The sequence below is a fragment of the Capricornis sumatraensis genome, chromosome 9 (genome assembly GCF_032405125.1).
Source record: "Capricornis sumatraensis isolate serow.1 chromosome 9, serow.2, whole genome shotgun sequence".
NCBI lineage: Eukaryota > Metazoa > Chordata > Mammalia > Artiodactyla > Bovidae > Capricornis > Capricornis sumatraensis.
The window spans coordinates 68,017,688-68,031,156 of NC_091077.1; positions in this window are offsets into that span (position 1 = coordinate 68,017,688).

Genomic DNA, 13,469 nt, shown 5'->3' on the forward strand with positions numbered 1-13,469 from the left:
GTCTTCTTCTCTGCCATCATCTCTACCCTTACTCTATTACTGAAGATCTTTTCAACAGGATCCGTGTATTTTAAGAGTTTTCTAGCTTGGGAAGAGAAGAGGAAGAGGAAGAGGAAGCGAAACTTCTGGAGTTGCATTGCTAAAGAAAGTGCTTATTCTTTCAGACACTTTGCTATCAAATTCTTATTCAAAGTTCCTCTTTGGTGAGGTAAGACTTTCCCCACCCCCAACCCCCATATTCAAATTAAAAAGTAGTGTGACAAAGTAAAAAGTCCATCACCGGAGTGGCTTGAAGAACAGATGTTTTTTGCACCTGGATCCATTTCCTCTTTCCTCCTTTCTATATCAGGTCCAGTTCCCTTTCCAAATCTCCAAGATAACTTGGAAAGACACCAAAGTTACACTTCTGAAGAACAGTAAAACTTAAACCACGTGACCATCTCAAAATGTAAAAATATGGTTTAGAAATAAGTGGAGACACAAATAAATTATTAACAGTAAATATAAGACTATTACAAATAATAACATAAAACTGAAAATAACCTGAGTGGCATGTGCCATAAATGAAGGGTCAGACTGAATTATCTGTGTAAAGATTCATCAATCATTTATAAGGATTTTTACAAGTGTATCCTTACTGTTCTCCACAATAGAAGTGAGGAGGATGACTCATGGTTGAGTGTGACAATCCAGATACAAATGCACATGCACAATCTTAACCCGTTTTGTAAGAAGAAACCTACATAAACTCAAGCTTGAAGTAATATGAGAGATGTTAACAATGACCTCTTCTGAGAAGAGGAAACAGGCGATTTGGGGTTCCTTTTTTCTTCAAAAATCCACATTTTAAATTTTTGTATAAAAATTATATTCTTGTATAAAGCAAAAGATTTAAAAAGGAAGAAAACAGAAAACCAACTGAAGACAAATGAATATTAGAGATGCATGGCCCAGGCTTAGCATGACACAAGTTAAAGAGTAGAAAAGTCTGAGTAAATCACCGAATTTTGTTCGTGCCTGAGTTCCCTTTCCTGTAAAGTTGGAAGTACTGCCTTCCTTTGGCACAGAGGCTTTTTGATATTGAAACATCTTCCCATGAACAACTTTGAAATGCATTCAGCTAATGATAATTTCCCTTGCATAAATGAGAGAGTAGGTGTACGTAAAGACAAAAATAAATTGCTCTCTGTTTCTTTGATTTCTTTTAGCTGTGTTGTTAAACTTTACATAATAGTTCAGGGAAAACATATACCCTCTAAATTGCTCTAATACTGTTCTCTGCTACTTGAAAAGTAGGAGAAAGGAGAAAAAACTTCCTCAGTTTCAGCCCCAAATCCTACCATTGGAAACCCAGCAAAACAGTTGTCTTAAATACTTGGAAAACCTTCAAGTCTACATTTTCTGTTTCTAATAAGACTTTGGAGAAAGAGTCTGAGGATTGTTAATTTCTTGCCCGAAGACACATAAAATAAGTCTCAGAGTCAGATTCTACTTTTAGGTTAGAGCTTGGACACTTGGTCACTAACACACCCCACCTCAAACAAAAACTCCAAATAAATATACAGTAAGAACCAGTGAGAAGATGGTGAGGCATCTAGGAGGAGGAAGTCCTTTGGAAATAAGAAGTAGAAAAAGTAGGGTGGCCACACAAGGAGAAGGAGCCCAAAGGGCAAAAGGCGAGGTGCCAGAAGTCAGGTCCTCCTTTCCCAGCTGTGTCCTGGCCCAGCCTCGGGTGCCCCTTACCATGGGCATGGGGGAGGGTGCCCACATGACATAGTCTGAACTGTGCCTAGGGTGACTGCCCAGAGTGTCTCAGTCAGTGGGAGGACATTACTGTGCTGAGGGCTCCCTGAATCTCTGGATTGAAAAGAAGTATCTAACAACCCTACTTGTTCAACTATAATATTTACGTGTTGTTTCTAATTTATCTTTTGCCTCCTTTCCCAGGTTTCTGGGCTTCTAATGTAAGAACACTGTGAAGCCAGCCAGGCATTCTATCTTTGAAGAAAGTGGTTTGGAGGAGCTGAAGAACCTGCAGAAAGTCAAAGTTTACACCCTGGAAAATCCCATGGACAGAGGAATCTGGCAGGCTACAGTCCACGGGGTCACAAGAGTCAGATATGACTTAGCGACTAAGCCACCATCACACCCTGTTTACAACATTCTATATTTCAGGATGCTTTCTAAAGATAGATTATGGTATTTTGCTAGGCAACCCTAGCAAAGTAACATAGATATCAAGCAAACACTAATCTAAACTAATCAAAGTAAGTATGAGTGGCTATATTACCATCACGTAAAGTAGAATTCAGACAAAAGAAAATTACCAGACACAAAATTACCGGACCCATTATATAAAGATAAGAGGGCTAGCCCAGCAAGACATAGCAATCCTAAATCCATATGCATCAAACAACAGTGCTGTAAAATATGTGAAGGAAAAATTGACTGAACAAAAAGAAGTGGATAATTTGATGATTATAGTTGGAGACTTCAGCACTCCCTCTCAATGACTAAAAGAATAAGTAGCCGTAAGCTCATCAAGGATATAGAATTCTATGACACTATCAGACAACAGGATACAATCAACATTTATAAAATCCATAAATAGCAGAATACATTCTCCTCAAGTTACCACAAAATACATATCAAAATAGAGATCCCAAAACACATATCAAGACAGAGAACATCCCAAGCCATAAAACAAACTTCAACACATTTAAAAGAATTAAAATCATACACAGTATTTCTCTGTTCACAATGGAATCAAACCAGAAATCAATAATAAAAAGATTACAGGAAGTTCTTCAAGCACTTAAAAACTAAATAACACACTTCTAAATAATCCAAGGATGAAAGAAAAAGCCCGAAAGGAATTTTAAAAATACATTGAGCTGAATAAAAATTAGGTCAGAATTTGTGGAACAAAGCTAAAGCAACACGGAGAGGGAAATTTATAACAATTTTATGCATACATTATAAAAGAGGAAAAACTCAAATTAGTAATTTAAGATAATCTCAAAAACCCAGAAAAAGATGAGCAGAAGAAACAAAACAAATCCAAGCTAAAAGACGGAAGACAATAATAAAGGTAGGAACTGAAATCAATGAAATTTAAAGTGAAAAACCAATGCAGGAAGTCAAGGAAACAAAGAGCTGGCTTTTCAGAAAGGTCAATAAATTGACAAACTTCTAGCAAGACTAACTTAAAAAAGTAACAGAAAAGGCCCAAATTGCTAACACAAATGAAACCAAGGATATCATTACAGGCCCTGTGACCCCCAAAATGATAATAAGAAAATACTAAGAATAACTTTACACAGATAAACTAGTCATTAGATAAAATAGACCAATTCCTCAAAAACAGTATCACAGCTCACCCTAATTGGAATAGATAATATGAATAAGCCCACGACTATTATGGAAATTGAAATAATAATATAAAAATGCCTCCAGAAGATCTGTAGGCATACATGATTTCACTGGAAAATTCTTTTCTCTCTCTCTCTCTCTTTTTTTTAACTTTACTTTCTGTCTCTTCAATGGAGAATTCTATCAAACACTTAGAAAAGCTAACATTAATCCTACATGATCTTTTCCAAAAAATGAAAGTAGAATATCTCCATTTTATGCAGTTGGTATTACCCTGATAACAAAGCCAGATAAAGAGTACAAAAAAGAATACACTCAAGATTATAGATATACAAATTTTTAATAAAATATTAGAAAATAGAATTCAGCAACATATAAAAGGAATTGTGCACTATGACCAAATGGAGTTTATTTCAAGGGTGCAAGGCTGATTGAACATTAAAAAATCAATTGGTGTAATCCATCATATTAAAAGTCTAAAGAAGAAAAATCATAAAATCACATCAATTGATTCAGAAAAAACATTTGATAAAAGTCAACACCCATGTATAAATAAAGTTCTCAGACAGATAGTAATAGAGGAGAACTTACTTAACCTAGTAAAAAACATGCACAAAGGAAAAAAGTCCCTAAAAATAACATCACAGTAATGGGGAAAGAATAAATGTTCCCCACAAAGAGTGGGAAGGAGGGAAAAATGCCTGCTCTTCCCATTCCTGTGCTACAGAGAGCTAAAGTTCTATCCAGGCAATAAAGCAAGACAAGGAAACAAACGATATACAGATCTGAAAGGAAGAATTAAAACTGTCCCTATTTGTAGATTACATGATTGATTGTCTATATAGAAAATCCCAAGGAACCTTAAAAAAAAAAAAACCCCTCTTAGAACTCGGAAGAGAGTTCGGCAAAAGTGCAAAACATAAGACAAAAAATACAAAAATTTGTTTATTTCCATGTATTATTTTATTTCTATATACTATCAAGGAACACAGAGATACCAAAATTTAAAAGAAAACTACATTCAAAAATATAGATATACCAATACTTAATAAAATATTAGGAACTAGAATTCAGAAACATATTAAAAATTATGCATTATGACCAAACTATACACTATGACACTATGATCAAATGGAGTTTATTTGAAGGGTGCAAGGGTGATTCAACACTGAAAATCAGTATAATTCACCATATTAACATACTAATGAAGAAAAATCATAAAATCACATCAATTGATCCAGAAAAAGCATCTGATAAAATTCAAACACCCACGGGTGAATAAAGCTCTCAGATAGGAAGAGAGGAGAACCTTCTCAACATAATAAAAAGCATATACAAAAAAAAATTCCCCCAAATAGCATTATACTAAAGGGGAAATTGTGAATGTTCCCCATGAAGATTGGGAAGAAGGGAAGGATGCCTATTCTCCCTATACTTAGGCTCTGTGTTAATCGCCTAGTCCTGTCTGACTCTTTGTGATCCCAAGGACTGTGGCCTTCCAGGCTCTTCTGTCCATGGAATTCTCCAGGCAAAAATACTGAAGTTGGTAGCCATTTCCTTTTCCAGGGGTTCTTCCCAACCCAGGAGTCAAACTCAGGTCTCCCACATTGCAGGCAGATTCCTTAGTCTGAGTCACCAGGGAAGTCTATTCTAAAGCTACATAGAGCTAACATTCTATCCAGGTCAATAAGACAAGACAAGGAAACAAATGATATACAGATTAGAAAGGAAGAATTAAAACTGTCCCAATTTTAAATAACATGATTTGCTGTCTATATAGAAAATCCCAAGGAATCTTAAAAAAAAAAAAAAACTAACTCCTAGAACTCATTAATGAGATCAGCAATGATACAAAATACAAGATAAATATATAAAAATTGGTTTTATTCCTATACACCATTTTATTTCTGTGTACCACCAAGGAACACAGAGACACATATACATATATATGGGGCTTGTATGCTAAAAACTACAAAAATGCTGAAGAAACTAATCAAAGAAGGTGTAAATTGAGAAACATATTGTGTTAATGAGTTGGACCACAGAGTAAAGATGTCATTTCTCTTTCCCCAGACATATAGGTTTAATGGAATTCTTATCAAAATCTCAGCAATATTTTTGTAAAAATGAAGATTATTCTAAAATCTATATGAAAAGACAAAGGAACTAGAATAGCTGAAATAATTTTAGAAAAGTAGAATAAAGTGGGAGGAATAAGTCTACTCAATATGAAGATTAGTTACATAGGTACAGTAATCAAGATTCTGCAATGTTGCATTTAAAATGGATAACCAACAAAGGCCAAATATATAACACATGGAACTCTGCTCAATGTTATGTGGCAGCTTGGATGGGAGGGGAGATTGTGAGAAAATGGATACATGTGTATATGTATGGCTGAGTCCCTTTGCTGTTCACCTGAAACTATCAGATTGTTAATCAGCTATACCCCAATACAAAATAAAAAGCTAAAAGAAATTAAGCATAAAAAAAGATTGTGCAGTGTTGAAAAAGGGATAGAAACACAGACCACTGGAACCAAATGGGAAAAATAGATAACTTGATAAGGGGTTAATACTCAAAACATATAAAGAACATATAAAAATCAATAGCAAAAAAACCCCTCAATTTTTAAATGGACAGAGGATCTGAACAGACATTTTTTCCAAGACATCCAAATGGCCAACAATGAAACATAAAAATAGGATTAACATTACTAATCATCAGGGTACTGCAAATCAAAACTGCAATGAGAGACCACCTCACACCTGTCAGAATGGCTGTCATCAAAAAGTGAGAGATAACAGGTGCTGGAGAGAGAAGGAAAACCTTGAGCACTGTTGGTGGGAATATAATTGTAGCTTGCCTGTGTGATATACTGGTGGAGAAGCCCAGCCAGCAGTTCACAACTGGGCCTACAGCTCAGAAGAGTGATATGATTGTAGTAGATAAGATATATGGGAATCTCCAGCAAAGAGGGAGATGACAAGAAAGAAGCAAGGAGTGGATTGAGTTCTGGGGACACTAGCACTTAGCCAGAGAGAGAAAGAGGATCCAGCCACAGGTAGTAAGAACAAATGTAGAAAGTTAGGAAGAAAATCAGGATAAATGACACCACTTTCTGAGAGCAGAAGGAAAGTATGAAAGAGCAGTAGGAAAGGAAAGAGCAGTAGGAAGTATGGCTTGGTCAGCGGGGTCAAATGCTACAAAGAGGTCAGATATGATGAAGACGGAGAAAGAGCCACTGCACTTTCACTGACTTGACTTCACGGCTTCCGTGGAGGAGTAGAGTCAGTTGCATTAGTTTCAGGAGTAAACTGGAGGAAAGGAAGTGGACATTTGGACAGAAAATTTGACTCAGATGTAAAGGGAAGGGGGAGGGGGTACCTAGAGATTGTTAAAGCATCAAATCATCAAGGGAAAGTTTTTAAGGGCATTTGTTTGTTATGCTCACAGGCAGAGGGGACAGTTCCAAAAAAAAAAAAAAAAAACCCAGAAGGCTGGAGATGTACATGAGATAGGAATGTGCATATATGAAGATATATTATTTAAAGTTCTCATAGTCATGGCTTTTGTTCAAAGCCTGAAAGAGGTGCTTTTCCATTAAGTTAAGAAACAAGGTAAGGTTATCTGCTCACCTTTTCCACATCTTGCTTGACATCCTAGCTAATGCAGAAAAACAAGTAAAGAAAATAAAAGGTATGCAGATTCAGATGAAAAGCAAAACTCTCTTTGTTCACATAATGACATGATAGCCCATATAGAAAATTCCAGAGAATTGACAAAATAATTCCTGAAACTAATGAATGATTAAATAAAAATTACAAGATACAAGGTTAATAACCAAAGTCTTGCTTTCCTATATAATAGCAATGAAAAATCAGGACTTGAAATTAAATATACAATACAATTTACATTAGCAAACACAAAAAATACTTAGGCATCAACCTAACAAAATATGTATAAGATCAATATAAAGAAAACTATAATACTCTGAGGAAAGAAATAAAATAATTCAATAAATGGAGAGCTATTCCATATTCAAGGATCAGGAAACTCAATATGTTAAGATGACAGTTTCTCTCAAATTGATCTTAGACTCAATGTAATTTCAATAAAAAATCCCAGAAAGTTATTTTATTGATAACAAACTGATTTCACAGTGTATGTGGAAATACAAAAGACTCAGAATAGCCAAAACAATTTTGAAGAACAGAGTCCAAAGACGGGTACTCCCCAGCTTCAAGATATATTATAAAGCTACAGCAACCAAGACAGTATGCAACTGACCAGAGAATAGAAAAATATATCAAAGGAACAGAATAGAGGGCCAAGAAAGGGAACAACACAAATAAAGTCAAATTATCTTTGACAAAGGAGCAAAGGCAATTCAATGGAGAAATGACTGTGTTGTTTGTTTTTTTTAAATAAATGGTGCTGGAATAACTGGATATCTACATCAAAAAATGAATTTAGATGCAGACCTTACACCTGCCACAAAAAACTCAAAATTGATCATATTCTCAAATGTAAAATACCAAACCATAAAACTCCTAGATTACAACATTGGAGAATATCTAGATAACCTTGTATATGGCAATGACTTTTTAAGTACAACACCAAAGACATGACCCATGTAAGGAAAAAAAAATTGGTAAGTTGAACTTCATTGTAATTAAAGACTTCTACTCTATGAAAGACACTTTTAATAGGATGAGAAGACAAGCTATGGGTCTGGAGAAAATACTTGCAAAAAACAAACCTCTTAAAGAACTATAATGTAAAATATACAAAGAAGTCTTAAAATTGAACAATAAGAAAATGAACAACCTAATTAAAAATTGTCAAAAGACCTAAATAGATACCTCACCAAGGAAGATATAGAGGTGGCAAACAATCATATGAAAACATGTTCAACATGATATGTTATCAGGGAATGTTAATTTAAAAAATGAACAGTTAAAGGAGGAGCAAGATGGCGGAAGAGTAGGTGGACATGGAGTACATCTCTCTTCACAGATACATCAGGAACACACCTTCAGACACAGAAGTGCATGCAGAACACCAGCTGAGAGCGGACAGGAGGACCTGACCAGAGGAAAGAAGTGTACAGAACCACGCAAAACTCAGTTGGACAAAGGAACTAGGGGAAAAAACAGGAGTGTTAGTAGGACTGGACCTACGCTTGCCCAGTGGGAGAACTGAAGCAGGGGACTGATCCCCACAGTGGAGCACTTGTCTGAGTCAGAGGAGAAACTTTTAAGGCTGAAACACCTGATCTATGGCAGCCTAAACGAAATGAGAATCAGACAGTCCTTGCCACAGCCACACATATGCTGGGCAGGAATGTGGGTCTCCTGGAAGGGGCAGCAGCTGGGAGCTGGAGTTTAGGGACTGTGGAACAATCCCAGCACGAGGGGTGCTGTTGACTGTGGAGAGACGGATCGAGGAGATATGAGGAAGGAGATCATGAAGGGAAATGCCTGTGGAGCAAAGCCAGGCAGCCATGGAAGCAAGAGGATACCACTGAGTCACGCATAGGAGGTAGAGCCATCACCATAGCCTCTTTCCCCCCACACACCAGCACTGGCAGCTGAAAAATAGAGAGACTTGCCCATCAAACGCCTCACACACTGAACTTCAGGGTAGGACCCCACCCAGGGTGCTTCTTTAAGTTCCTGATGCGCCAATCTGCAGAGTAGGACCCCAGCCAGGGGGACCTCTCTATGTGCCTGACGTGCCAAACAACAGAGAAGGAGGGAGGCAAGGGAGCCCTTTAAGTGCCTGAACAGGCAGAGCTACAGAGAAAGACTGGCCAAAGGGGCCTTCTGATTGCCAGCTACAAGAGGCTCAAAAACAGACTCTGACAGGGCCATAACTCCTGCCACGGAGGCAGTTTGTGTCCCTGAACACTTGGTGCCACCAGGGTCCCTGCAAGCCAAGCAGCTGTGCCACTTTCACACTCAACTTTCACTGGGGCAGAGCTGCCACAGGCAAAAAAAAAAAAAAAAAAAAAAGTCATGTGTTTATGTGCGCAGGGTCACTTAGGTCCTGTCCGATTCTGCGACCCTGTAGACTGTGGCCTGCCAGACTTCTCTGTCAGAAGGGGGTTCTCTAGGCAAGAATACTGGAGCGTATTGGCCAATACTGTTTGCCATACCTTTCTAGAACACTGTATTTCCTGCTGCCATAGCTGCCAACCCCCCTGAGTACCTGGTGCTGCAAGAATCCCTGCAACCCAAGAAACTACACCACCTCCACACCTGGCCCTCACAGGGGCAAACCCAAGCCCTCCAGGGCAGCCTCAGGACCTAAACCCCAGTGGACGGCCCACATGTAAAGGTGGAACTAAAACCACAATTGAAACCCAGGGGCAGTGTGGCTAAGGAAGAAGACCCCAAAACTTCCCACCAGCTGTACAAGCTGCTTTTAATGTGTGGTTAAATCCACATGATCAACTATGCAGACTCTGTGTCTGTGGAGTATATAAAAGGCCATTGAGAGCTCCCACAAAAGAAAAAGCACTAGCTCTGATAGCTGTGGACACTGGAGGCAAGAATATAGGACCGGATTAGAATCTGAGCAGCCCCCACAGCAGGTCCAGAGATCAGTATAGTGTTGGAGGGCATCCTAGGGAGGTAAGGTCAACTGAGATCCCCAGTGTGGGAAAGGACTCTGACAGCAGTGACTCAAGAGAAACTTTATTATTCTTATATTTTGACTTGTTCTGTAGATTCTTTTGGATTTTTTTTTTCCTTCTCCCTCCCTTCCCCCCCCCCCCCCCCGCCTCATTGTAGTTGTCAATTTTATTGGTACTATGAAATCCAATTAATCTTTTGAGCTTTTGTTTTCTTTTTCAGTCACATTTTTTATTGTTGTCATAAACGTCTACCTCTACGTTGGACTTTTGCAGTTCTGTGGAGTTTTCCTCTTTTTTTTTTCTTTTCTCTTTAATTTTAATTTTTTAAATCTATTATTATTTTTCTACATTTATTCCTTTGTTTTATTTCCCTACTGTTCTTTCCCCCTTGCAGCTAAACTTCAAAGTATATAAAGCTTCTTTATCTACGTCTATTTAATGTTGATATCTATTCTTTCTTTTCTTTCTCTCCTTTCCTCTCAATATTTGTTAGTTTTATTTTCAATGCTTTATTTCCCAATTGACATCTTGCTTTAGTTTAGTTTTCCAGTTTGTGCTTTAATTAGTTTTGTTCTGGTAGATATAATTTTTGGTTTCCTTTGTTCCCCAGGTCAATCTATTGTAATTAATTTTGTTGGACTGTTTTGATTTTGCTCATGGGTGTATTTGTATATGTGTATATTCAGTCACAGTTTCTACTGTTGTTATAAACCTCTGTCTCTACATTGGGCTTTTGCAGTTCTGTGAAGTTTTCCTTTATTTCCCCCTTTTTTCTAACTTGTTCAGTTTTTTTCTCTTTTCTTTTATAATTGTAATTTTTAATTTTTTAAACCTATTTTATTTCTTCTACATTTATTCCTTTGTTTGCCTTTCCAATTGTTCTTTCCCCCTTGCAGTTAATCTTTAATATATATAAATCTTCATCTATCTCTATTTAACTTTGCATATCTATTGTTTCTTTCTTTTCTTTCTTTCCTTTCCTCCCAACATATTTGTTAGTTTTGTTTTCATTGCTTTATTCCCCACTTGGCACCTTGCTTTAGTTTTGTTTTTCAGTTTGTGCTCAAGTTAGCTTTGTTCTTAACTGATAAATATAATTTTTGATTTCCTTTGTTTGCCAGATCAATCTACAGTACTTTATTTTTGTTGGACTGTTTTCACTTTGCCCATGGGTGTATATGTATATGTGTATACCATTATTTTAATTGTTATTTGCCTGATTTTCTAACTGCCATTTGGGGTTCATCTTTTTTTGGATATTTGTTTTACTCTCCCTTAATGCCATAACAAACCACTTGCAGAATCTTTGTTCCTGACCAGAGATCAAGCCCTGAGCCTTTGGAGTGGGAGCACTGACTAAGATCCTAGACTACCAGAGAACTAACCCTAGGGAGTATCAAATAGTGAGAACTCACACAAAGTAAACCACTTGAATACAAGACCCAGCATCAGCCAACCACCAGTGCAGGATGCCTCATCTAAACAACAGACTAAACAAAAATACAAACCCAATCATCAATAGACAGGAGTACCACCTCACTAAGCCTTGCCCATCAGAAGAAAAACAAACAAGAAGACAAAAACTCAGCCCAAATCTCACCCTATATGAAGCTCACACAAACCACTGGATGAACCTTGGGAGATCAGAAACCATAAGGAAGAAAGAATTCAATCTTTTTCAAGAAAAGAATTCAACTTTCCTTGAAGCCTGGGAAAAGAAGCCCTCAAACACAATAACTTAAAAAAAAAAAAGAAAAGACAGAGAAATACTGCACAAATGAAGGAACAAACTAGAGACACAGAAGTCCAAATAAATGAAGAGGAAATAAGAAAATTACCTGAAAAAGAATTCAGAATAATGATAGTAAAAATGATCAAAAACCTCGAAAAATGGAGAAAATGCAAAATCAATTAAAAAAAGACCTAGAATAACTAAAGAATAAACATGCAGAGACAAACAACACAATTACTGAAATTAAAAATACTCTAGAAGGAATCAGTAGCAGAATATCTGAAGCAGAAGAACGAATCAGTGAGCTGGAAGATAAAATGGTGGAAATAACTTCTGAAGAGCAGAATAAACTAAAAAGAATGAAAAGAGCTGAGGACAGCGTCAGAGACCTCTAGGACCATATCAAACACACCAACATTCAAATTATAGGGGTCCCAGAAGAAGAAGAGAAAAAGAAAGGGTATGAGAAAATTTTTGAAGAGATTATTGTTGAAAATTTTCCCAACATGGAAAAGGAAAGACTCAATCAAGTCCAAGAGGCACCAAGAGTCCCATACCGGATAAACTGAAGGAGAAACACACCAAGACACATACTAATCGAACCAGCAAAGACTAAACACAAAGAAAGAATATTAAAAGCAGCAAGGTAGAAGCAACAAGTAACATAAGGGAAACCCTGTATGCTTAATAGCTGATCTTTCACCAGAAACTCTGCAGGCCAGAAGGGAGTAGCAAGATATATTTAAAGTACTGAAAGGGAAAAATCTACAATCAAAATTACTGTACCCAGCAAGGATCTTATTCAAAATTGATGGATAAATAAAAAGCTTTTCAGAAAAGCAAAAGTTAAGAGAATCCAGTGCCACCAAACCAGCGTTACAACAAATGTTAAACAGACTTATATTGTCAAGAAATACAACAGAAGAAAAAAGATCTACAAAATCAACCCCAAACAATTAGAAAATGGTAATAGGAACATATGTATCAATAATTAATTTAAATGTAAATGGATTAAATGCTTCAACCAAAAGACACAGACTGGCTGAATGGATACAAAAACAAGACCCATATATATTCTGTCTACAAGAAACCCACTTCAGACATCAAGACACACGTAGACTGAAAGTGGGGATGGAAAAATATATTCCATGGAAATGGGAAGCAAAAGAAAGCTGAAGTAGCAATCCTCATATCAGACAAAATAGACCTTAAAATAAAGAAGATTACAAGAGATAAGGTAGGACAGTACATAATGATCAAGGGATCATTCCAAGAGGAAGACACAACAATTGTAAATATCTCCCCACTCAATATAGGAGCATCTCAGTACGTAAGACAAACACTAACAGACATAAAAGGAGAAATTGACAGTAACACAATAATAGTATGAGACTTTAACACCCCACTCACACCAATGGACAGATCATCAAAACAGAAAACTAACAAGGAAACACAAGTTTTAAATGATACTTTAGATGAGCTGGATCTCATTGATATCTTCAGGACATTCTACCCAAATGCAGAAGAATAGACCTTTTCAAATGCACATGGAACATTCTCCAGGATAGACCACATCTTGGGTCACAAATCAAACCTCAGTAAGTTTAAGAAAACTGAAATTTTATCAAGCATCTCCTCTGACTACAATGCCATAAGACTAGATAACAATTATAAGAAAAAACTGTAAGACACACAAACACATGGAGATTAAACAACACATTTCTA